Genomic DNA, 23991 nt, shown 5'->3' on the forward strand with positions numbered 1-23991 from the left:
AGCCATTCCCCAGCCATTTTTTTTTTTTTTTTTTTCATGTGTCCGACTCTGGGCATAGGCTTCACAGCCTGCTCTCAAGGCCCAGTAGTCCTCCTACATACCATACAAACTTGTCACTTATACTCGCATTATTTTTATTCTCAGTGTTTAATTGTAGACCAAGATAAATCGTTCAGTGTGTGGTACTGACATCAGGAGCAAGTGAATTTTGAGGTAAATGTCGCCATTTTCATTTTTTTAATTTACTGCGCAGTTCACTAGCCACGAAAATTATAAAGGAAAAAAGTAGGGTAAGGCCTTACAAGTATTTCCGTCCATTGTGGATGATGTTAGTATTACCATGGCCCAGTTAATTACGCCAGGAAAAAGTGAAGGCTGAGGTAAATGTCGACACACATTTTTGTAGGGGTCTCTGCACGTTATTCTCTCAACGCTCGAACTTGAAACTTCCACTGAGTTCATGTCACGGCATTATTACCCAGAGACAAAACAGGAAAAGAGTTTTGAGTTTGCAGTTATTCAGAAGGGCTACGGTATTATCACCAGGAACAAGTATATAAAGGTCGAAGTATATGTCACCACCGTCTTTTTGTCGGTAACTGCACACATGCGACAGAAATGATTAAATATAAAAGTATCTTGTGATTTCGCCCCGGCCCCTTATTGACTGGAGACGCTGGATCAGTCGGCTGCGTTTGCTAAGTAAACTCGGAGTTCAGGGCCGGTGAAATTTTTGTTTGCCATTTCTAATGACTGACTTTAATTTGTGTTTATTCTTGTGTGTGTATATGTAAGGAAAAAATGCCTGGTAGGAAATTTTGGCTTATTTTGTGCATATTTAGGGGGGATATATGTTTGATAGAGAGAGAGAGAGAGAGAGAGAGAGAGAGAGGGAGGGGGGAAGTTGGAAAGGGGAGAGGAAGGAAAGGATGATAGAGAGGGAGGGAGGGGGAAGGACGCGAGTGAGAGAAACAGTGGGAGCCGCGAGGTTAAAATATGGTCTCAGAAAAGATGTTGCTGTTCCGAAATTTTTCCACAAGCTCTCATTTATGTCATCCCGAACGAATTTTCCGTAATTACTGAGGTGCCCAGCGTACTCCCATTCCGTGCGTACTCAGGCAAAGCAGACATAATTACTGCACCCAACTGCACCTTTCCTCCTGCCCCACATGTTCATACTGCCCTCATACCTCGTCCCTTCAGTCTGCCTCACCCTTTCGTGCCTCCCATCTAACTGTTCATACTGCTTCATCCTTTGTTATTCTTATGCTCATTCTTCCTGCTTCTCTCTTGCTTCATAATCTTTTTTTTCTTTCCACATTATCTTTCATTCTTGCTTTCATCCTGCCTTCCTTCTTTCTTTATCATTAATCTTTTCCTCCTATGTGACACTTTTTTGCCTCCCAATTCCATGTTCACACTGCCTTCATCCTCTATCCTCCTTGATTAGTCAGCGAATGCGATCCTAATTAATACACACAAGTACACCCTGTCTTCGTTTCCTTGTTTATACTGCATTTCCTATCTGTCTGTCTTTGTGTCTGCCTCTGTCTCTGTCTGTCTGTCTGTCTGTCTGTCTCTCTTTCTCTGTCTGTCTGTCTGTCTGTCTGTCTCTCTCTCTCTCTCTCTCTCTCTCTCTCTACCAAGTTTTTCGTTCTTATATTTTCTGCCCCTGTCCTTCCTATACCTCCATGTTTTTCTCACTATCTAGACTAAATCTTGTCATCTTTTTAATTCAGTTTTCCTTCCATTTTTCTTCTTGTCTTTTATCATCCAGCCTTGCCCCCTGAGACCCCAAAATAGTCTCTTGTCTGTCAGCATCCATCACCCAGACTTCACCCAACTTTTTCCCTTGTGTAGCTTCTCACTCTTCCTCTTGCCCCCGTTCCTCTTGTCCCTGCTCCCCAGTTATCATTCCTCAATGTGTCTGCCCCGGAACATTTCAGATTATCTCTATGTTCCCTCTTCGCGTGACTCACTCCCTCTCCCTTCCATTTTTCCTCCAACGACTCCTGTTATGCGGTCTATTCCTTTCCCCCGTCCTCTTTCGTTTCACATTTATTCCTCTCTGTGTCTTCCCAGCAACACTTAGATTTCTCTCTGTCTCCTATCGTTTTGATGCCTCCCACCCTCCGTCTGTTTTCCTAGGGCAATCCTGTGGTTCCTCCAATCTTTAATTACCTTTCCCTGATGCGAGTTTTATCAGATCTTTCGCATATGCCCTTGCATTATTCCCCTTTGTCTCTACCCTGCAACATTTCAGCTAATTTTCTCGTCCAGCAGCTAAATCAAACTTGTGTTCATACTTTGTGGAAACTTGGGAATCAATGAGACCATGTATGATAAATATTAGGAATGAGAGATGCCAGAGCTGGAGGTTTGTAGCTCTTTTACTGTATCGTTTTTACTATAACTTGGCCCAGATTTTCCTACTTTTGCAGCTTATTTCACGCAGCTCAGTGGCAGGAAAAAAAAATGCTACCGCTCTATGTCCTTCTCATAGCACTTCCTCGTGACTAGCATCATATTCTAGTGGTTATCTATTAAATAAACTCAGTATTGGAGATGTAGGGATGACATTTTTAGGCCAAGTTAGAGTAAGAAGGGTATAGTGTGGATGTCATACGTTGATTTATAACGATGATTTCTGTTATATTCGTTAATCATGTTTTAATATTGTAAACAGCCTTATGAATAACTCACAATAGCATATTTTAAATTGGCAGTAAATAATATAAATATGTACTGTAAGTTTATAATTTTACAGGGCAAGTGAAAGCCTGACCACTTGTTTCGGTAGTGGTCTATATCTTCCAGTAAATGGTTACCACTCTCTCTAAGCAGTTAAGGTAGGCCTATACTATAATGCATTATCTCTCCTCGTACTGATGAACATGTGATATGGCATCAGTAAAGCGTGTTAATATTGTAAAATGTGATATCGCTAGAAGCTGGCTCTGATTTGATTCATAACCAGCAATAGGGTGTTCCTGAACCAGGTTTATGAATAACGAACTCCGCTTCATGATTATTGTATGACATTCAGTGTTAAGACAATACATATGCAGTAAACCCAGAGCGCACATGTGCGGTATTACTACATAACGAATATATTGTGGGTGGTAACAATTTTTTCCATCAGTTATATGAGACATTAATCACACATAGAATTAATAGTAGTAACTTAGTCATAATGGCAACACACATCCATGTGTTTGGCAGCCAAGCAGAGGTGGGTAAGACCACGCTTACCAACCCTTTTGAGGTATCATTCGTCACACGTAAAATTTCAGAAACATCAACCCCCCTCCTGCACAGACATTGCTTTAGTTAATGTACACTCTTCTTTTGACCTCACAATTTGTGTCCTGTCAATCTTCCACTGTCCTCCTCTCATGCGAGCTTTTAAAATCTTTCCTTGCAATATGCCTCTTTGTCTTTGCCCTGCAAAATTTCAGTTCGTCTCCCCATCCCTTCATTCTTTCTCTCTTCATGTGACTCCTATTATGTCACTTCCATTTCCTTGTGGCAGCTTTCCAAACGTCTTCTTCATCTTCCTCCACTGACCCCTTCATTTTACTTCTTTTCCACCCCCCAGCAATCCTTGCCATCATCATCGTCATCATCATCATCATCATCATCTAATCCTGTGTTGCCCTATGAGAAGCGTAGTAGCCGGGGGCTAGGGAAGTTGGTCTTGACATTTAAGATGAGAGTGACCAGCCCCACTCATCCCTGATTGGCATTGCGTGAGCAATAAACCCCAAACATCCCTTGGATATAAACCTACACAGGATCAATCCGGCTGGAGCGCCATAATAACCCACTAAACCACCAGGCTCCATAGTTTGGTTATATGGTTACCACCCAGCGTAGTAAATGGTTTCCTGGTGTACAGGAAACTGTTTGGCTCGTCTCTCAGTGTACAGTCACCCTCAGACAGAAGGGGAAAGAAGGAAAGAAAGACAGAAGAGGAAGGAAGGAAAGAAAGAAGGAAGAGTTGAAAGGACAGTCACCCGAGAACAGTACTAGGCAGAGTGAGTGGATGATGAGCGCCCCCACCTACCACATAAATCCTTGTCATATTCCTACATATCTCGCAGTGCCCCAACACGAAGAAGGACTACAACTTCTAGTCACCTCTACAACAATATAATCATCACTTCAGCGAACAAGAATACAGCAATAATGAAGTTGTGAACATCACTGAACTGAGGAGACGGTGTCCAAAAACAGCAACTATATCATCTATAACTATAACTATAACTGCGGTATTCACAGTCTTACAAATGACGTGCAAATAAGCAGCAAATATGAATTTTGAAGCATCATGGAACCAACTAAACGTGTACCCACTGAAATGAATGCTGCATGAGACGTACTGTAGTTGTGGGGCTCTGGGGACGAGTATTGCTTATGGCTAATTAAGCAACAACAACAACAGGAGAAGATAAATAGCAGTACTGAAATTGTTAGTGTAAGTGAACCAGAGAGCTTACTGCGCCAACTGAAATCAGTAACAGTAACAATATATATGAATCTAACTACAGTACAGTATTCCCAGCCATATGACGTAAGTATACATTACAGTTTGTCATAAGCGTTTCCAAATCAGCTAATCCAGTATTCTCTGAACTGGTTGTGTACAAGAGGCATAGCAGACGACTCAGGGGAAGCGAATGACCCATAATTGCTTGATTAACTGCTACAAGAACAGCTACCACTAAACAAGCAACAGTTATACAACTACAACGATAACTTCTACCTCAGTTAATAACGCAGCAATGATACCTTCAGAAGTATCAGTAGTCCCCATCCCTGCAACTGAAAATAAACAGGAAACTACAACATTTAACAACAGAAAAAAATCACTCCTACAAATGACGAGAATAAATAACACTAATAACACAATAGGACTGTCGTAGAAGCTAGACCTTTAATTGGCTCTGGGTAGAACCGCCTTAAATCGCCTACAGCATTAAACTTAATCACAACTACAATACTCCCAACTTTACAGAGGATGGGAACAAGTATAAAAAAATAATTAGGAATCTCATGGAGCCCATTGCTCTGAATTATTTGGCTGCAAGGGACGTAGCGGCGGGGCTCAGAGGACGCCAACCACCCGAGGGCACTTAATTGTTTTGTCAACTATTCCTCACTCCGGCACAGCCACTGTATTTTGTTGGCGGCGGAAATTAAACAGGTATTTTGTTGTTATATAAGGTTAGCATTGCACGAGCAGCTTTAATTCTGAACCATGAAATGCAGGACAAAGTTGTTATTCAGAATATATATCAAGAGCAGGTGCTATATACTTTTTTTTCTTAGACCGCTTGTTTGATTTTATGAATGTTGCCAAAAAATGGAATGCTAGTAATTAGACTACTGTCAGCAACTCATTTAAAAAAAAAAAGAGACGGACATATCATTTAGCGGAGTGGCTCCTCAAAATTATTTTAAGTATCCATTTCAACCAGAGTACGTAGATGTTTGACAAGTATTCTCGTCGGTTCAGGAAAATCCCTAGAAACTCTTCCTTAGTTATTTGTTTCTGAGTACGGCAGGTTAATATCCTTTTACTCATTATCTATGCAGAGTATGGCGATATTAGATGATTTGTCTATACGGAGATTGACAGTGAGGTGTAACAGGCAAAATAAGTTGCTTTGGGAGTGATGTTCGGGAGCCTCCGGGCCCTTATCTAACCTGCATAGCTCAGGATGTCTCCGGTAAGTACAGTATCATCGACTGGATTTAGCGATAATGAAATATAGATTACATACTTGGGCTGCAAATGCTAAAACAACAATGGAAAAATTTATGGATTTCATTCTGAGGCACAGGTATAATATGCTGATATGACAGTTGCAAGCAAGAACTAGAAAATATTATATCATTTTGTTAGTAGTATTATTAGCATCATTGATAATCCCAAGGATCGAAATGATTTTAGATCTATAGTCTTCATATGAGTGAATGTGAGCGTGCGTGTTCTTATCGTCTTGCGTGTTCGTGTATGTATGTCTTTTTCCCTTGATATATTTATCTTTCTATTAATCAGCCAGTCAGCCTCTCAAACTCTTAATCTGTAAATCATGTGACATGTGTATGCTGAAAATAGATTTCCGGCAGTTACAAAATTATTGAGAGGTAGTTATCATGTTGAAGGAGTTAAACAATTAAAATGGTATCAATATTACCTTGTTTATTGTAAGTGATGCTATTTGACTGCAAATGTTACTTGAGTTCTTGGTTTTAAGTTTCATTTTTTTCGACAGTCGGAAAGTGGTAACGAAAAATCCTGCTCAGAGTATTTTTCAGGGTCATTGTTGAAAACTCACATGGGTCGGTAATATCCTTGGATCCGAGCGGACTAAACTTTAGTATAATGACGCAACCAGTTCGCGTAACACCTAAGGATAATATAACTTTCAGCTAAATATTATCGAATGGCATAAACTACACATTAGAGTTGTCGTAACCATGAGGGGGTTACTGGTGAAAGTATGAACATTCTCATGCTTTTATGTTTCACTCTCAGACGAATAAAAATTATCTGTCGTGAGCGTCGGGAAAATATTAAAGAATAGATTAAGAGAAGAAGAAATAATCAGTCAGGAATATTCAACACTTTATGACATTACAATTTAAGTACAAAACTTAGAATATGCCGAACTGCGCTATGTGCTTGTAGAATGACAATGGAATACGACCAGGTTATCGAACTAGTGCAGAAATTGCTACAAAGTCGACCATATTATACTCAGTCCAATGACTTATTGTATATCTGAGTTTCATCCATGCTCCCTCAACAAGATTGTTTTATCCAGATCAGGAGTGATGTTTCGACAATGATTGATTAAATACTGCCTCATAAGCCCCTGCAATAATAAAGTCCTTTCTTAAGAGACAAATTGCACCTAGAATGAAGCACGCGAATGGTTGTGCGCAGACTTCGGTTATGTGTTCGATATCCTGCCTGTGGGATTAATTTCACCACCCAAAATATTCGGTTGTCATTATACAGCGACTCTGCCCTCATATGTCAACTTTGATAATCCTGACAGATAATGACAGTCACAATGTATAAGTACAAACATAAGAAAAGTTGAAGTTAAATTAATGAGGAAATAGAATTGATTTCTGGGCATTCTTCAGCTAATTGAATTGCAGTGTCGGTGACACTGCATCAGAAAGAGAACAATTGGGAAACAATCCCCATATATATATATTATATATATATATATATATATATCCCATTGGAGTCCAGTGTCCTGAGTATTGGACAGAACTGGGATTTTTCAAGTTTTTATAAAGTAGGGAACCCCCAGGTAGGGACCTATGAGCTTCGCGACTATGAGCCGATAGGCGGAGGGCGGTACGCTTAGTACCCTCCCAGTGCTGTGCTTCGCCCAGCACCCCTGGGATCCAATGGGATATCTATCTCTCTATTTATCTGTCTATCTATCTATATTATATATATATATATATATATATATATATATATATTATATATATATATATATATATATATATATATATATATGGAGCCTCTGTGATACAGTGGTAAAGTGTGCGTTTTCGTACACTGAAGAACGAGGGATCGCGCCCCGCCAGGGTCATAAACTCTGGGAGCTTTCTTTAGGCCACATACTACATTGGCGGACATTAGGGGTGCTGTGGTTGAACCAGTGCCGCATACTATAAAGTATGCTTGCACCCAGTCGGCTTGCGTGGGCCGATTACACTTGGTTCACAGACTACACACACATCCAAAGCCACTCCAACACTACAATTACACTTACAAGCACTTCTTACCCTACATACAATCTCTACTAGACAGCCTAAGCCACTTGGTAGAGATAAATTGGCTGTATCGTCCCCACTTCGGTCGGGATAGGCCGGTCCTGCAGTGGACACACAAACGGCTGATGATATATATATATATATATATATATATATATATATATATATATATATATATATATATATATATATATATATATATATATATATATATACAGGGTGTAACGCGACGTATGGCAAAAACTTACACCAGTGATCTATCATGTAATTTTGAGTATATTTTGTTCTATAAACATATGCTCTCTGCGACCCCAGTTCAGTACCCAGCATTCGGCTGATTTGTGTAAAAGCTTTGTCTCTTGCATGTGCCATTGGGTGAGAGCTTCGTAGGGCGAGGGAGACGAGAATTATTAGCTTATACTGTACTGTACATGAAAATCCCATATACTGTCACTAGACACGAGTTTTAAGAAGAAACTTTACGTAGTCTATTGATTCTCTAACATCAAATCATGCATTCATGCAATTCTTTTGCACAAATCGACTGTAATTAAGGATTAAATTCAAATTTTATGGCTTGCAAGGGAGTAGGGAGGGAGGGAGGACAGGTGGTGTGTTGTGCCAGTTGTGTAATATTTGGTTTGCAGGATGTTGCTTCCAGCATTATCATAACACCCACAGCTCATTCAGTGAAAGAACGTTACTGTACTGAGTGACTAGCATCCCTTTAAGTCAGGAGTAAAATTATTATTCATTACAATTTTTCTGCTGCAAGTAAACGTGGCACCATTTTTTTCATATGATGACGCGAGAACAGTGATACAGGATTGCCAATGTAACGACTATGCAGGTAGACCTATTTTTTTGCTTCTACTTGCGGCACTAACATCTGGCAACATCATATATCCGCTACATTCTGGATATTTTTGCCATTTTTAGGTGATATTCTAAAGATTTTATCGTATTTTCTAACGACGTTTTGCAGTGTTTATTATCTAGCGACATTCTAGCAAGTTTTCGGGACTAAACTAGCGAGATTGATGAGAAGGACTTGGCAACCCTGCGTCCACTGTCATTTGAACGGGAACATTTGCAGGGGAGTTACACACTTCAAATACTGTTCTCAGCGTTCTGTTGTTCACCGGGTTCAGCTTCACTTGTTCATGAAACAGCATGTACAGCAATGAAGAATATGCAGATATCGTGTATTTTTTTTACAGATTCTGCGATGGTAATGCCAGTCTGCAGAGAGGAACACAGGTGGAGATACCCAATGGTGCCACGTTGACTTGCAGCAGAAAAATTGTGATAAATTCTTTCTGACTTAAAGTGAGGCTAATCTCCCTTTAGAATAACGTTCTTTCACTGAATGAGCTGTGGGTGTTATGATAATGCTGGAAGCAACATCCTGCAAACCAAATATTACACAACTGGCACAACACACCACCTGTCCTCCCTCCCTCCCTGCTCCCTTCCAAGCCATAAAATTTGAATTTAATCCATAATTACAGTCGATTTGTGCAAAAGAATTGCATGAATGCATGATTTGATGTTAGAGAATCAATAGACTACGTAAAGTTTCTTCTTAAAACTCGTGTCTAGTGATAGTATATGGGATTTTCATGTACAGTACAGTATAAGCTAATAATACTCGTCTCCCTCGCCCTGCGAAGCTCTCATCCAATGACACATGCAAGAGACAAAGCTTTTACACAAAACAGCCGAATGCTGGGTACTGAACTGGGGTCGCAGAGAGCACATGTTTATAGAACAAAATATACTCAAAATTACATGGTAGATCACTGGTGTAAGTTTTTGCCATACGTAGCGTTACACCCCGTATATATATATATATATATATATATATATATATATATATATATATATATATATATATATATATATATAAACTAAAAGTAGCAGTCATAAAAATACAGTATATAGATTTATTTTGTTTGCTTACCAAAAACATGCTCGTATCCACAGGCTCGTCACTTACAGCAAATGGCAACTCATTTCAGTGCTACAAACCGTCCGTATGACACAAAGAAAAGCGCACCGAAACTTGAGCCTTTCAGGAGATGTTTTCACCAAATTTCACAACACATTTCTCTCTCTCTCTCTCTCTCTCTCTCTCTCTCTCTCTCTCTCTCTCTCACACACTGATCACGATATAACATGCAGTATCGCTCCGCGAGTGCTGATGAAAAGAAATGCTGATATCATAAATAATGTCAAGAAACAAAAAGTTCTCAAACGGAGGAGATTAATAACATTTTCAAGGAAAAGTGGAGCTTCCCAATCTCCCTCGAGGATGTGAACACAGAAAAACACGAAATTTATGTTTCAGTATTTCCCAGTAGGTAACAGTGTTGTTTCCTTTTATTTTATATATGTTTCTCTGCAGCGTAATTTCCATACTTTGAAATCAAATTGGCTAGTTTATATATATATATATTGTTACATAGCCTATGATTTCATCATCCTTTGTGTAATTTTAACGCTCAGTATGCTGCATGTTTGATCACGAGCGTGTTCTGCCTCAGTCCCCCCCTTCTACCGTTATAGTAGAGTAAGTCGTTCTCTCTGTTGTCCAGAGCGGGATTGTGAACTCTATTTCCCCATGGCTTTCATTTGCGCGTCCTCTTACAAGTTGTATCAGGCTCTGCCGGCCCCTATATAATGAGCTCAGTCTCTGCATCATTGCCACTTAGATCTGCTCCTCATTTTGTTCACATCTCTGTCCTCCCCTGTACAGATATTATTATTGTGAGTGCTCAAGAAGTCTCCAACCATCTAGCAGCTGTGTGTAATTTGAGTATTACTGTTATTGCATTTTTTCTTGTACTGTATAGCATAAGTTTAATTTGTAGGCCTAGTGAAGTTTTTGTAATTCGTGTGGGGTTCTTTATGTCAGTCATTTTTGATAATAGTTTGTATCTGTAATTATTTATCTGGCATTCACTGAGTATTATCTGGTATCTCATTTTATCAGGGCTGACTTAGTTAAATTTACTCTTGCTAATTTCGTGTTAATAGAGGCTATTGCAGTTAACCATATATTTAACCTGTTTATTTGCCATTACATTATCCTTATGAGTTCTGAATGTTTTGTTGTTAGTTTAAGCATTAAACTTTAACTTGTAATTTTACCTAACTCTTTTGTTTTGAACCTGGAACTTTACGGGACAGTAGTGACTCTTCGTATTCTCACTTAAAGTGTACATTATCTTTCTCTGTTCCGTAACATAAATTTGGCGACCTCATATCAGGATATTCAGGATATTATCATAAGGATATTGTTTGATATTTTGTGACTGTGATATATTCATGATGGCTACTATTTCTACACTTGATGAAGCCAAAGATTTTTTGTCAAATGTGCAAACAGTGTGTGATATAGAAAACAGAACAAAGAATGAACTTAAGCTTGTTGCTCAACAATTGGGAATTGTTGTTCGCTCTCATCATTCTAAAGATCAGATTGTTGACATGATTAATGAAAGCTTGTTTAATGTAACTCCTCCAAATGAGCAAACGCAGATTGAATTAGCTAAGTTACAGCTAGCCCTGCAGGAGGCTCGTGTTAATGAGGCAAATGCTCGTATTCAAGAGGCAGAGGTACGGGCTCAGGCACAAATTGAGCTTGCCAGGATTCAGGCAGACCATGAGTATCGCATGAAACAAGGTGGAACTGGATCATCTTGCTCTGATGATTTTGATGTGGCTAAAGTTAAACTTGTCCCTCCTTTTAATGAATCTGATTTAACAAAGTATTTTCAGTTGTTTGAGAGGGTAGCTACAGGTTTTAATTGGCCTAAGGAGTATTGGCCAGTACTCCTTCAAACTGTTCTCACCGGTAAAGCTCAAGTAACTTATGCATCTTTGCCTCAGGATCAATCTGATAATTATGATGTAGTTAAGAGCTTGATTCTCAAGGCCTATGAGCTTGTTCCTGAAGCCTATAGAGTAAAATTTAGGACAACTTACAAGCAAGATAAGCAATCCCATGTTGAGTATGCAAAAATCAAAGAAGATTTGTTAGAGCAGTGGTTAAATTCTAAGAATGTGGATTCTGATTTTGGTAAATTTAAGCAGATGATTTTGCTGGAGGATTTCAAAAGGTGTATTTATACAGATGTAAGCCTATATCTTGATGAGAAAAGAATAGATAATTTGTCTGATGCTGCAGTTTTAGCTGATGAGTATGTTCTCACTCACAAGAGATATTCTAGAGAAAAAGGGAAAGCTGAGAGTAAGTACGTTGCCTCTACTCAGAGTACAGGTAACAGGAAAGAGAATAAAGATGATGTTTCTCAGGAAGTAAATACCAGCTTCACCTCTAGATTTCAGAAAAGTAAATGTACTTATTGTAGTAAGCTTGGTCATACTACGGAGAGATGTTTCAGGAGACAGCGTGATGTGAACAAAAAGGAGTCTTTAAATATTCAGTCAATTGGTCTAGTGTCCACTCTTGAGAGTTCCCAGAATGCTTTAACTGAGTTAACTGAACCTGCTTTGAGGGGTAACTTAAATTCTCATGATGGAGCTCCTCTTTTGAGCAGTAACGTGGGTGACACTCTCAAGAGTTCATGTGCTAATTTCCTGTCTGATGGTTTTGTCAGTCCTCTGGACAGTAATGACAGGAAATCAGTTCAGATATATCGTGATACAGGTGCTTGCCAATCCCTTATGCTGACCAGTGTTCTAGGCTCTAATTTTAATTCCTCTGATGAAACTGTAATCTTACAAGGTGTAGGGAATAATTACTTCTCTGTTCCTCTGTGCAGAGTGAATTTAGAGTCTGGTTTTGTTAATGGTTCCGTTATGGTTGGGTTGGTTGAGACACTCCCAATGTCAGGTGTAACTTTCTTACTTGGAAATGATATTGGTGGAAGTCAAGTGTGTCCAGCTCCTCAGTTGTCTAGTGAGCCAGTGGCTGCGTCCCACGATTGTGATGTCCCTGATGTGTTCCCTGCATGTGCTGTCACTAGGGCTAAGTCTAAAGTTACTGGTGATTTAGAGGATAATGATGATGATGATGTTATCCTAGCTGACACTTTTCTTGCTAATTTGGACCACTCACCAGATGAGGCAGTACCCCATAGTGTTGATAATTTGTCTCGTCAAGAGTTGGTTAAGTTGCAGGTTGCTGACCCTGAGTTGAATGGTCTAGCTAACTCTGCTGACAGTGAGGAAGAGTCAGCCGGTGCTTCTACTTGTTATTATGTAAAGTCAGGAGTACTTATGAGGAAGTGGAGACCCCCAACAGCATCAGCCGACTGTGAATGGGAGGTTGTACATCAAGTTGTCATCCCTCGTGTTTGTAGGCAGGATATCATTAGAGTGGCTCATGATTCCAGTTTGGCAGGACACCTTGGAGTGAGGAAGACTGTGGCACGCATTTTGAAACACTTCTACTGGCCAGGTATCTTCAGGGATGTTTCCTGGTATTGTAAGTCTTGTCACACCTGTCAAGTTGTGGGGAAGTGTAATCAGACCGAAAAGGTTGCACCTCTAGTTCCCATTCTTCCTTTTGAGGCGCCTTTCACCCGTGTGTTGGTGGATATTGTGGGCCCTCTTCCTAAGACTTCTTCAGGATTTTCTTATGTGTTGACCATGATTGATATGGCTACTCGTTATCCTGAAGCCATTCCACTTAGAAATATCTCAGCAAAGAACGTGGTTAAGGAAATGCTAGGGTTCTTCACAAAGTTTGGTCTGCCTAAGGAGGTACAGTCAGACCGGGGAAGTAATTTCATGTCAAACGTTTTCAAACAGTCTCTGAAAGAGTTGGGCATCACCCAGATCACGTCTTCAGCTTACCATCCCCAGACCCAAGGAGCGTTGGAGAGATATCATCAAACACTCAAATCGATGCTCAAGAAATACTGTTTGGAACATCAGAAAGACTGGGATAAAGGTCTTCCATTCGTTGTGTTTGCTGCAAGAGAATCTCCAAATGAATCACTGGGCTTCTCACCTTTTGAACTACTGTTTGGCCATGAAGTAAGAGGACCCCTTAAGCTACTCAAGGAATGCTGGCTGTCGGAGGAAGATGACGTCAACCTGCTGGAGTATGTGATGAATTTCAAAGAACGGCTGTCCACTGCTTTACAGCTGGCGAGAGAGAATTTAGGAGCTGCTCAGGAGAAGATGAAGACTTGGTATGACAAGAAGTCCAGGTTACGCCACTTTCAGCCAGGAGATCAGGTTTTGATTCTGCTACCAGTTCATGGGCAACCTCTTCAAGCCAAGTTTAGTGGCCCTTATTTCGTGGAGAAGAAACTCAGTGATGTCAACTATGTCATCGCCACACCAGATCGTAGAAAGAGCAAGCAACTATGTCACATCAACATGCTAAAGTTATATCACAGGCGGGACGAAAATAATCCAGTCTGCACTGTAGCTGTTCCACCCGAGTCTGCAAGTGAAGCTCTCCCATGCAGTATGAGCCTGAGTGATAGTTTGGGGAAGAATCCTGATATCATGAATGATCTCCAGACTAAGCTTTCTCATCTACCTCCTAAGGAAAGGCAGGAGTTTTCGGCATTACTGCAGGAGTACCCGCAAGTGTTCCGTGCCACTCCAGGAAGAACCACTGTGTTGATGCATGATGTCGATGTTGGAGACGCAAAGCCAATTAAATTGCCTCCTTACCGTGTGAACCCAGTGAAAGTTCCTCTCATCCAGAAGGAGCTTGGCTACCTGTTGGACCACAAGATGATTGAGCCCTGTCAGAGCGAGTGGAGTTCTCCTGTCACTCTGGTCCCTAAGCCAGGTGGGTCACAGCGGCTTTGCATTGACTACAGACGTGTTAATCAGATAACTAAAACAGACACTTACCCTCTCCCTCGTGTGGAAGATTGCATAGACAAGATCGGAAAGGCTAGGTACATAAGTAAGTTTGATTTGTTAAAGGGATACTGGCAAGTACCTATGACTGAACGTGCTAGGGAGATCTCATGTTTTGTAACACTAGGAAAGGCTTTTGCATGTTCTGTAATGCCGTATGGTATGAAGAATGCACCAGCCACATTTCAGAAGCTCATGAATGTTGTAACAGAGGGTTTGGCAGGGTGTGTTGTTTATATTGATGATGTATTAATCTTCAGTGACAACTGGAAAGATCACCTATGCCATGTCAGTAAATTTCTTGACCGTTTAGTTCATGCTAATCTTGTAGCTAATTTATCAAAGTGTGAGTTTGGTCAAGCTGAAGTTCAGTACCTTGGGTATGTAATTGGTGATGGACATGTTGCACCACCTGGAGCTAAAGTTCAGGTTATAAGTGATCTTCCCAGACCTAAAACTAGGAAAGAGCTACAAAGATTTTTGGGAATGGTAGGTTATCACAGGAGATTTGTTCTTAACTTTTCAATTCTTGTATCACCACTTACAGACCTACTGAAAAAGGGAGTTAAATTTGTCTGGACCGATAACTGTGAATCCTCTTTCAACAAACTTAAAGCTATTTTATTAAGTCAGCCAGTGCTCGCTACTCCAAATTTTGCTAAGCCTTTTAAGATGGCTGTTGATGCAAGTGATACAGGAGCTGGGGCTGTTTTGCTGCAAGAGGATGATCAGAGTGTTGAGCACCCTGTATCTTATTACAGTAAGAAGTTCACTCCACCTCAAAAGAACTACTCAACTATTGAGAAAGAGCTTTTGGCCTTGATTTTGGGTTTACAGCATTTTTCATTTTATTTTTGTTCTGGTTTTGACCCCATAGTCATTTATACCGATCACAACCCACTGAAATTCCTTAGTAAGTTTAAAGATAAAAATCAGAGATTGACAAGATGGAGTCTACTTCTTCAGGAGTATTCATTAGACATACAACATGTCAAGGGGAAAGAGAATGTTATTGCAGATTGCTTATCTAGACTTTAGACAGATTGTTTTAGAGTAATAAGAAATTTCCTTTGTAAATTTCTTTTTTCTTTGTGGGGAGGTGTTACATAGCCTATGATTTCATCATCCTTTGTGTAATTTTAACGCTCAGTATGCTGCATGTTTGATCACGAGCGTGTTCTGCCTCAGTCCCCCCCTTCTACCGTTATAGTAGAGTAAGTCGTTCTCTCTGTTGTCCAGAGCGGGATTGTGAACTCTATTTCCCCATGGCTTTCATTTGCGCGTCCTCTTACAAGTTGTATCAGGCTCTGCCGGCCCCTATATAATGAGCTCAGTCTCTGCATCATTGCCACTTAGATCTGCTCCTCATTTTGTTCACATCTCTGTCCTCCCCTGTACAGATATTATTATTGTGAGTGCTCAAGAAGTCTCCAACCATCTAGCAGCTGTGTGTAATTTGAGTATTACTGTTATTGCATTTTTTTCTTGTACTGTATAGCATAAGTTTAATTTGTAGGCCTAGTGAAGTTTTTGTAATTCGTGTGGGGTTCTTTATGTCAGTCATTTTTGATAATAGTTTGTATCTGTAATTATTTATCTGGCATTCACTGAGTATTATCTGGTATCTCATTTTATCAGGGCTGACTTAGTTAAATTTACTCTTGCTAATTTCGTGTTAATAGAGGCTATTGCAGTTAACCATATATTTAACCTGTTTATTTGCCATTACATTATCCTTATGAGTTCTGAATGTTTTGTTGTTAGTTTAAGCATTAAACTTTAACTTGTAATTTTACCTAACTCTTTTGTTTTGAACCTGGAACTTTACGGGACAGTAGTGACTCTTCGTATTCTCACTTAAAGTGTACATTATCTTTCTCTGTTCCGTAACAATATATATACACACACACACACACACACACACACACACAATTCTCCACGGTTTGAATATTGTCGTTTGAGATTTTATAACTTTCAAGATTTACCTAGCATAAATCATCATTATCATCATCATCCGGACCTCCTTTCCCACCCAAGGGCAGGGTGAGGAGTAGCAATGTCCAGACAGCCCAAAATTGCCCAATCCAATGGGCCACGCTTCCATTCACTCATCATTCAAGCCCCCGGAATCCTGGCTCTATCGGATACGCCAAAAACATTCACCACGTTCTGTAGCTTCACATGTCTTATCCGACTTAGTCAATCCAGAGGCTTCCACGTTAAAAAGGGGTGCCAATAATCCCTGATCATGCATATCTCCTCACAAAATTCATCCAGCCAGCTCGATCTCTTGTCAGTTCCCTAGCCTCACCGACTTCTAAACCTCTCTTCCTCAGACATTCATCCACCATATCTCTCCACCTTCTCCTTGGCCTACCTCGCCTCCTCCCTCCTTCGAATTCGCTCAGATATACCTTCTTCACCACTCTATTGTTATCCATTCTCTCCACATGACCATACCATCTCAGTACACTCTCTTCAGTTCTGGTGTCCACCGACTTCCTCACTCCGCATCTTTCACGAATCACATTATTTCGTATCCTATCCACTTTCTGTACTCCACATACATTCATCAGCAGTCCCATCTCCACTGCTCTTACTCTTGACTTATCATTTTCATGCCACACCATAGTCTCACATCCATATGTTAAAGTTGGTACTAACACTCCTTCATTAAGCCTCGTGCAGCTGCAACACTCAAGCCTCTGTTTCTTATCAAGGCCTTCATTGCACGAGCTACTTTTCTTCCTTGTGTCACTCTACTTTCAACTTCTTTTGCACATTTTCCTGTCTTTTCTATCACTGTACCCAGATATTTGAACTCTCTCACCAGTTCCAGTCTCTCTCCATTCACTGTTACATTGCACTGGGAGTCACCTTCTCTCTCAGTAACCATCACTTTACTCTTTTCTACATTTACTCTCAAGGAACGACGCTTACAGACATCAGCAAAACTCTGCACTAGCGTACCAAGTTCTTGTCCGGTACTTGCAAGCAGTACTGTATCATCAGTATACAACAAATTTGAGATATTCCATCCATCACCATTCATTACCAATGCCATCCCTCATTCCATTACTCGTGTTTTCACTTCTCTCATCACCCCATCCATATATACATTGAACAACCATGTAAGGTATGTAGATAGACAGATGTACAGAGAGAGAGAGAGAGAGAGAGAGAGAGAGAGAGATCTAATGGACAGAACTGGGCATTATAAAGGCTAAAATATGGGCGGAACCCGTGGGTTCAGACCTATTTAGTTTTGCGATTGAGCCGATAGACGGTAGGCGGTATGTTAAGTACCCTTCCATCGACAGCCCCAAAGCTGCTACCCTGAGTTTCATTTATTGCCAGACACCATGCATCCCAGACGGGGTGGCCAAGGGCTTAGAGTTGTTTTACAGGGAGGGGCACTAATCCTTCACCAACCCCACTTGACACGTAGGGATGCCAACAGCATCTGGTGTTCCCAGGCGGTCACCCATCCAAGTACTAACCAGACCCAACGTTGCTTAACTTCGCTGATCGGACGGGAAGCGGTGTACTCAACGTGGTATGGCCGTTCTAATTGGTTATATATATATATATATATATATATATATATATATATATATATAGTTTGTGGTAGGTGGGGGCGCTCACCACCACTCACGCAATGTAGTTCTGCTCTCGGATGTCTGCCCTGTCCTCTCCTACATCCTTCTTTCCTTCCATCTTCTTCTATCTTTCCTTCATTCTTTCCTTGTCTTTCTGCCTACGGGTGACTTTACACTCCCTCTTCTGTCTTTCATTCCTTCATTCTTTCCTCTTCCTTCTGCCTGTGGGTGACTCTACACTGAGTGACAAGCCAAATGGTTCCCTGTACACCAGGAAACCATTTACTACGCTGGGTGGTAACCATATAACCTAATTTTCGCGCCTGGTGGATTAGTGCGTAATTATTGTGCTCCAATCGGATTGAGCCGGTGAAGGTTTATATCCAAGGGATGGTTGGGGTTTATTGCTCACGTAATGCCACTCAGGGATGAGTGAGGTTGGTCACTCTCATCTTAAATGTCAGGACCAACTGCCTAGCCCCGGGCTCCTACGCTTCTCATGGGGCAACGTAGGATTGGATGATGGATGGATGGATGATATAGGCTATATATAGTTACACAGACAGATAGAGAGATAGATAAACCCATTCTTTACGTTTTCCCGCTCACTGCAGACACGCCATGCTGTTTCCTAATAATTACCACTGCATGTCACCATTCAGTCATATCAGAATGCATGCTAATTAAACTGTGAGCACTGTAGCTTGGATATGTGTTTGTGTCTGTGTGGGGTTGTATGTGCATAACCGTGTGAGCGTCCTGTTGCTGGCGAGTTTGTTGATGACTGATGTCAGGAGCACAGCATATGTGAGTGTGTTCGGTTGGCCTGGTATATGAACAGACCACTATAAAAGCCGCTAGTAAATGTGCAAGTGCTGGACTTTTCATGTTTTTAATATCATTCCGGCGAAGTAGGGTGATATCTTTTTCGATAACCCTTCAATACCGTTGCGCAAGATTTAGCTTGTCATTATGTGCGTGTGTATGATTCTGTGTGTGTTTCTGTACCTTATTTCCTCCAAAGTTATTTGATAGATTTCAATGAAATATCCTAGGTGAGTTCCTCTGGTTACTCCGAAGTCTTCCACCGTATACGATTTTCCAACCATGATTTTTAGTGGGGTCAGCCCTCTCACCAAATTAAAAATTCTCAGAAACAGTGAAAGGAGGACAAATATGGCTTTGATCGTGTATGTTGTACAGTGGACTCTAATCCATATTGTAATATTTGGGGAGTATGACTCCCAAATGATTCTTGGGGAGGTCAGCCCCCTACCCAAAATATAACATGAGCAGAAATGGGGGAAAGTGAAAACATACATTTCAGCGAAACTTCCGAGGTCATTGGCTATTTCCTTGATAATTTGTCCCAGAATATAAAAATTTCCACCTTTTTATTTTATGGGGGATCACCCCTCTCTCCATAACATATAAAGGATACAAAACAGGGGAAGGATGGCAGACATCGCTTTGATAGAGTACATGCAGTAGAATGAGCTGCCATGGGCCAAGTACTACTACTACTACTGCTGCTGCTGCTGTTGCTACTACTACTACTACTACTACTACTACTGCTGCTGCTGCTGCTACTACTACTACTATTGCTGCTGCTGCTGCTGCTTCTGATGCTACAGAAGCAGCAGCAGTAGTAGTAGTAGTAATACCACCACCACCACCATTACTACTGCTACTACTGTTACTACTACTATTATTACTATTACTATTACTACTACTACTCAGTGAGTGTAGCGTGTGATATGATAGGACTGGGTATGCGGTTTTCATGGTTTATCTGAATGCACAGGAAATAACCACACATCTACTTGTGTGCTTGTCAGTCTACTTGTCTGTTTTTTTGCCTGCATGCAAATTCAGTTTTTAAAAAGAAATGTCTGTAAAACTGTCCGTACAGTATTAAAGATGAATTTATAAATTTTGTTTGGAAGCATAAAAGTGCGCGTCCAGTTTGCTTGGTCAGCTTTGCTTGGTCAGAACAGTATAATATTATGTACTGAATATCATGGGGAATAAATATGAACTATAAAGCGAAATCTAATTATATCAATAACGTATACCAATGACAAGTAAATAAAATTCTTGATAAAGCATCCGACTGTATTTTTATTCACACACTTATGCAAATAAAAGTTATGGCGGGTGGTGTAGGGTTGAGCTCAATCAAATGATCTTTTACTATCACCTGTATCAATGCAACTTTCAAAAATGTTTTCTAAAATGAGGAAATCTTCACGCATCTGGATGAATGTAGGTGTACACATTTCATGCCTGTAGCACAGTAAGTGCACAGGAGTAAAACGTTCCTTCACCGCTCTTAACTTGTATTTAGTTGCATTAATGAACCTAGCAGAGATATGTATATAAATCAATAGTTGCCTACTATAATTAAAAGTTATAGAAGACCTTTGATTGCCTCACCCCCTTCAGCTACATCATCAAGCCAACACATCGCAAAACGTATTCTTTGTCTTTGAATACACTCCTCTGGCGCACCCGAGATATAAACCACATACATCTCAGACACAAGCCACACACGCTTTTATGGATGCAGTAAAGAATGATGGAAGTGTGTGTGACGCTCATAAAACTCCGCGGTTGCTGTTTGCTAAGTTTTATTATTCAAAGACTGCTGTTACCAAGTGAGTGACACTCTTTGAGACACATTACTGGTGCTGGAAAAATGAGTCATTGATCATTATTATTCACACTATGAACTGCGACAAATTTAAGTCTTGCATTTCGTGTTCGTACATCATTGTGAATTATTATGTAACGCTGTGGCATTCTGTTCTTGTCTTTAGCAATGCTTTCAATCGAGTTGTGTCACATCGTATTTAGAACAGTATATAAACAGTTTACTATTTTTTTCCCATGGTTCAGCCATCACTTTTCGTTATCGTATACCTCCAACCAAACACACAGCATAACCTCTTTCTACACCCACGTACAAAACATAATCCATCAAACGAACATTACCAGCCGCTTTTATAGCGGTCAGTGCATGCACACACCCGGCCACCAGAATGGCCCCAGTCATGCTTCTGACACCCACTTCTGACACCGCCAGCAACAAGACGCAAACACGCACACACACTTGTAAACTGACACGAACACACATGCACGCTCCAATGCTCACATTTTAATAGACATGCAACCCGACACGTTTCTCAGGGGCACACACACACACACACACACACACACACACACACACACACACACACACACACACACACACACACACACACACACACACACACACACACACACACACACACACACACACACAACGGATAACGGCCGTGACACCTACTAGCCAAACACCCAAGCCAAACATAAATCATGATCGTGTCGGTTTCTCCAGTAAAATAGGGATTTATCGGCTCGGTACAATCTCTCGGGAATTCCTACGATGAACATAAAGTGTTATGGACGATGTCTGGACCCTACTGGCCATTGTGCTTTACTTTTATTGTTGCTTCAGGTCCCCCACATTGCCCCCCTTCTTGTCCTGTCTCATTGCTCCCCCATCATGTCTCAACTTCACCCTCCTGCATTTCACCCTTTCTCCCCCCAGAAATACATCGCCTAATACTTTCCCCACATATACATGACCTCCTTCTCCACCCCACCAACAAACAGCGCTCTCTTCCTTCATACCACATTGCCTCCTGCTTCCCACATCTCACCGCCTCCTGCCCACCACACCTCATCGTCCCTCCCTACCTCCCACACCCCAGGGCCCCTGCTCCCACAGCTCACCGTTCCCTGGTCATACGCCATACCACCTTTTTTTGCCGACTCCTCACCTCATTGTTCCCCACATCTCACCTCCCCCTGCCCACCCAACACACACTATTCCTTGCTTCCCCCAAACTTCACACCCTGCTCCTCTCCGTCCTCTGCCACTGCCCTCCCCCTCCCACCTCAGCCCTCCCTCACACAGTACCCCCGTGCTCCCTCACACTACCTACTGCCACCACACGCCACTCCCTGTCCCTCTGTCCTTTGCCCCTTTCTCAAACCGTCCCCGTCTCCCAAACACTCAAACCACCGTCCCCACACGCTCCGCCCTGCCTCCCACATACTACCCGCTGTCCCTGCTGCACAGTATCCCATGCTCCCCACACAAAAGTACCCCATTTCCTATCTCCCCACACACCTATCCATTACCCCCCTTCCCTTCTCCAATTTCTCATTGGTATGTCATCCAGCAGCAGGTGATATCAGATTGTTATTAGGTATACCAGATTCCGGTTTACTGTGTCACGTCACCAATAATGAAGTCAGATCACCTAATTTTTGTTCTTATGACTTCAGCTTCCAATCCCTGCACCCCAAGTCACTAATATTTGCTAATATCTCGCCTTGCCGTAACAATTCTTAAGAACAGGTGTGCACGTCAGATCTTCATCGACTAGTCGGATAAGAATTAGATGTATGAGACTCCCTCAAGTTAAGTATATATAATTACAGTTTTCCTATGACATGCTTGTAGCTATTTCAGACTCCAGCTGACTTCATCAGCCAACATTAAATGACATGAATTCAACTAGCCACCTGTAATGAGTCGACTCGCTTCATGAGTAATGGTAAAGTAAAACAATGAACATGTTTAGTGAATGAAAAATATGATTGGCTTTCGTTCACACCCTGAACCAGTAATGTCCCAAAGTTTATGGCTTGTGTCATAATAATATGACAAGTCAGTTGTATGATCAGGTAGTACAACGCCCCCAGCGGATAAATCTGATCAAAAGACAGTTATTGCGACTATGCATTGTTTCATTCATGTTTCATGTAGGTGCCCTGCGCAGAACGTTTAGCCCCAAAATTACTTATCTACTTCCCTTTACTGTCTAATAAGAGGAATGATTTTTGTGCCATTCAAAGTCATAAAAGTGTGGTGCACGTGTAAAAAGTATTAATGCGTTTATGTGGTTGAAAATCTAATCACAGCTATATATCGCTATGAACTGTGACTGGGTAAAGAATTGTACCGCAGTTAGTACGAGGACCAGATTACCTCAAAATCTGTGACTCTGGGCACAGTTTGTACCGTAATGGCTTGAAGACCAGTTTGCCTCCGAAACTGTCGGGTGGTAAAAACTGCACCACAGTCAACAATAGGATGAGGTCGCCTCAAAAAGTGTGATTCCTAATAATAACTGCACGGTGCCAATGTTGAAAAAGTTTTGTGCCCCTGCTCGCTACTCTCACTGGTGGTGAAATGGCTAAAAGAGTAAACAAAACGAATAAATAAAAGTGTTAAAAACAAGGAGCACTCACAGAGTACAATACCTGCACCCACCAGCTGGTCGAAGTGCAAAAGATTTGGCTGTCCTGGGATCTTGACGTTTGACCGATTGTTCTTACAAAATTACCGGTTCTTCACTCTTGCTTGATCCTTAGCACATTCACCATGTTTGTCCCAAATCAGATCAAAGCTGAATCAACACTGTCCTGTGACCTTTGCCTTTGAATGATCGTTCTCAAATTGAGTCCCTTTATTATTGCCTTGCTGTGAACCTTACCATAGCGTTCAATGTAAGTCGGATTTTTACAATTTAAATTAATCTTCCCATGTGACCTTGATCTTTGACCAATTGTTCTCAAGAAATGTAGGTCAGCTCCTTGGCTGTTCCTCGGTCTTGTCACCAGATTTGATCCAGATTGCTTATAGACTCTTAAAATGTGACTATAGGCAAAAAGC

General features: G+C 41.1%; 1 non-coding gene across 1 annotated transcript; it reads right to left on the bottom strand.

Annotated features, from left to right (window-relative positions):
* Positions 1-18115: 18115 nt before the first annotated feature.
* Positions 18116-18234, bottom strand: LOC145393087 (5S ribosomal RNA). Its single transcript, XR_013896105.1, has one exon. It is a non-coding gene; the product is annotated as a 5S ribosomal RNA (ribosomal RNA).
* Positions 18235-23991: the final 5757 nt, after the last annotated feature.

This window comes from Coenobita brevimanus, chromosome 23 (genome assembly GCF_032717465.1).
Source record: "Coenobita brevimanus isolate Jiangsu-jjx chromosome 23, ASM3271746v2, whole genome shotgun sequence".
NCBI classification, from domain to species: Eukaryota; Metazoa; Arthropoda; class Malacostraca; order Decapoda; family Coenobitidae; genus Coenobita; species Coenobita brevimanus.